Source organism: Cavia porcellus, unplaced genomic scaffold, assembly GCF_034190915.1.
Source record: "Cavia porcellus strain 051 isolate PalLab524CR breed Dunkin Hartley unplaced genomic scaffold, mCavPor4.1 scaffold_28, whole genome shotgun sequence".
Taxonomy (NCBI): Eukaryota; Metazoa; Chordata; class Mammalia; order Rodentia; family Caviidae; genus Cavia; species Cavia porcellus.
Window position 1 is genome coordinate 9696768 of NW_026947511.1, and position 3459 is coordinate 9700226.

The window sequence follows — 3459 nt, forward strand, 5'->3', positions numbered from 1 at the left end:
CTGACAAGAGTACTAGGATAAATAAGTCAACTTTCCTCTTATAGAAAATTATGATACTATTGAGTAGGATCAAAAACTCTGAGGATTTTGCAGAAACATCAGAATTTTAATAGACAGTAGCCAGAATCCTGTGGCCAGTGTGAGTGAGTGAGTGACCACTCACAGCTGCAAATGCTCTGGGCCAGGTTTTTCAATGCAGCTCCATGACAAGAAAGACGCATGAATGTCCAGTAATACTAAATCCTCGCCATCCCTGGCTTCGAATGCATGTCTCCACTGACTGGCTTCTGACCACCAGGAAAGGAGAACGGAGTAAGTCTTTGGCTCTTCTGGCCTAGAAATAACTCCCAGCCTGAGTGGAGAGTCTTAAGCTCTTGCAAGCTGAACTTTCTTTCCACATTCTTCCTATGACACTGAAACTGAGTTTGCAACAGGACCTGTGGCCATGCTCCTGGCTGCTTCTTAACGCCTGGGTGCCACGGGAAAGCAGCCCCTGCGCTCCTGGCCTGCAGGACGGCTCTGCTCTCTTGTTGTGCAGCTCTTCTGGCCATCTGAACACTCTCATGAGACACTGCTCAGGGCAACAGACCCCAGACTCTCAGACTCCGATCTGAGGATAATCACCAAAACGTGGCGCCAGTGTTGTGGGGCATCGAAAGAGCAGGACGCCTAGTTCTGAAACGAATGCCTTGCACACAGTAATTCCCAAACAGGACAGCATATCTTCTAGAAAGCACAGCCCTGGCCATCCGCAACTTAGATGCCTGCGGCTCTCACTCCGTGTGTCCCTCGAGGGACTCGGCTACTACAGACGAGACAGCCCAGCCCTGTCCACCTGAAGGGGAGACACCTCTGTGTGAGTCCTAACAGACGGGCAGGACCCTAGCCGAGGGACATCAGAGAATGGCCAGGATGTTAAGACCTAAATCCTGGAGTTAAAGCAAAGGATGCTGTCTCTCTGGTCCAAAGGAGGAAGACCCAGCGGAGCTGCCATGGGCCATCCCTCCTTGACGCTTCTCAGCTGTAGGGATTCTAGAGGTGCAGGAAGTCAGCTTTCCAGTGGTTTCTCTCACCCTCAGGAGTCCGCCGTTCGGAGCCCGGACGATGCAGGTGGGCTGGTGCATGTGTGTCAAATGCTGCTTCTCCTTCTTCAGCTCCTCCATCTGCGCCTTCAGCTCAGCCTTCACCCACTCCAGCCTCTCCGACTCCCGCTGCAGGCATCCTGCCTTCTCATTTTCTTCTTCCGGCACTTGGAGGCTGCAATCTTCTTTCTTTCTGGTCGCCTCTTCTTTCTTTCGTCTTCTTCAGGGGCTACCTCGGCTTTCGAGAGGAACATCTCCAGGGCTCTGTCCCTGGCGGTGACCGACCCCAGCGCAGAGGACACCTGATGGCAGAGGTGCTTGTTCTGGATGGCAAACCGCAGCTCTTTGACAAAGGGTGTCCGGTTAGCAAACTCCTCAAACACAGTGACCCAGGAGGGGACAGACGGGACGGTGGCGGAGGCGCTGACCTCTGAGGCAGACACCTGGCCTGGGTGTTGAAGCATCATTTTGCTCTACACGAGATGGCCAGGATCCGTAGGGCAGGCAGGGCAGGCCGGCCTGGGCTGGCTGTTGGTCTGTGCGTCCGTCTGGCGGTGGCGCAGGGAGAGCACCCTGCAGTGAGACTGTCAATATTCACATTTACTAAGAGCAAACTAAAACTCTAGCAAACTTTTCTGCCTAAAACTATAATAGGCTCAACAGCAACTGATTATCAGACTCTGCTATTTAGGAAGGTATCTTTCCTGTGTACCTTTTATAAGTTAACTGAAAAGAAGACCAACTTTATCTTTGAGTGGTGGAATCCCAATGTCAAAAGTGAACTCAGATGTTTTTTGTGGTCAGATTTTGGATGTGTAAATATCAAAGAAAAATTTCTAGAGTTAAGTAGACTGTCCCAGTGCAACATAGTAAAACCTCATCTCCAAGAAAAGTGAAGAAAAAATAAAGTAAAATAAAAATACCTCACTGAGAAAGTGATACAGTTCAAGGCAGTCATTTTTCCTTAAGAAATTAATCATCGCAGAGATCTGAAAAATTTGAGTAGCCGTACACCAGCCAAAAAATGATCATGATGCTGTGACCATAAAACTGCTTTTAAAAATAAAATACACTGGCCTGGGGATTTAGCTCAGTGGCATAAGCGCCTGCCTGGCAAGCATGAAGTCAGGAGTTTCATCTCTGGTACTGAAAGAAAAATAAAATAAAACACACTTTTATTTGATCTCTACAGATGGAACCTAAAACTGTGAAAATCTCCTTTCCACAATGGGGGCTACACCATGCTTCTCCTTGGAATTGCAGGATCTTTCAAAGAGAGAGATGTCAAAGGCAAAGAGCCGCTTAACTTTACTTGCGTGGGTTTAGCCGCAGCTGATGCCCTAAGACATCACAGTAAGTGAAAACACTTGTTTCTTCCAAAGAAAGTTTCAAGTGGAATATTGACATGAAACTTTCTTTTAAATTTGCAGTATTGACTGGGAATTGAAACTTTGGCCTTCACACTAAACTGTATGGTCCCAGTCCCTTTATTATTTCTTATCTTTGAGGCAGAATTTCACTAAGTTGCTAAATTGTCCAAAATGGGTTCAAATTTGCACCCTTTTGCACCCTGCCTCAGTCTCCTCGAATGTTGGAACTACAAGTATATTCCACCATGTCCAGCTACTAAAAACTACTTTTGAGAAATAAGAGTATAACATGATAAAAAGGAATTAAAAAATAATCTATGTTACTTTAGGGAAACAACATTGGTCTCACAATTTCAAGTTACATTTTCTGCTTCCACAATCAAGATTCTATTTTTAAAAATGCCATCCTGATTACTATGTAGTGTAGGAGAAAATAATTACAAAGTTCTTATGCAACACAGATAATGGCTTTCCCAATCCTTAACATCTAATGTTTTCTAGATGCTTCTCTTTCTTCAGAAAGATCTTCTACTCAAACACTATATCTCTGCATAGTCTAAAGGAAAAAAAAATCAAATAATGTAATGTGTTACCCAAAATATTAAACCCACACACCATTCAGGCAGATGGAAACTTTTCTAATTCTGGGAAATCCTTCTACATCTACTTTGCCAGAAGGCTTTAAAAGGGGTGAATGAGGTATAAAGAACCTGTAGGATCTTGTCAGCATGTACACTTTATGTTACTAGAAAAGAAGACAGAAATGCCTAAATCAACAGTTGCCTAGAACATTTTTAGCAGAGCCTCGTTCCAGGGCAGCCAGTGAGGACTGAGCAGGAAAAGCCTGTGATCAGAAGCTGCATTCCCTTATAAAGTCAAGGCTCTGCAGAGTGGTATTTTGACTACTTTGGGAGGAAGGGTTGCTTCATCCAGTTCTCTGAGGAAGCCAAATTTTCTGTTCTTCTTTTCTGAAAAAGTACTCTACCAACAAGTATGTGTTCAAACTG

The 3459-nt window shown here is 45.1% G+C and overlaps 1 pseudogene; it reads right to left on the bottom strand.

Annotated features, from left to right (window-relative positions):
- Positions 1–935: 935 nt before the first annotated feature.
- On the bottom strand, positions 936–2023 carry LOC100725857 (cyclic AMP-dependent transcription factor ATF-3-like; annotated as a pseudogene).
- Positions 2024–3459: the final 1436 nt, after the last annotated feature.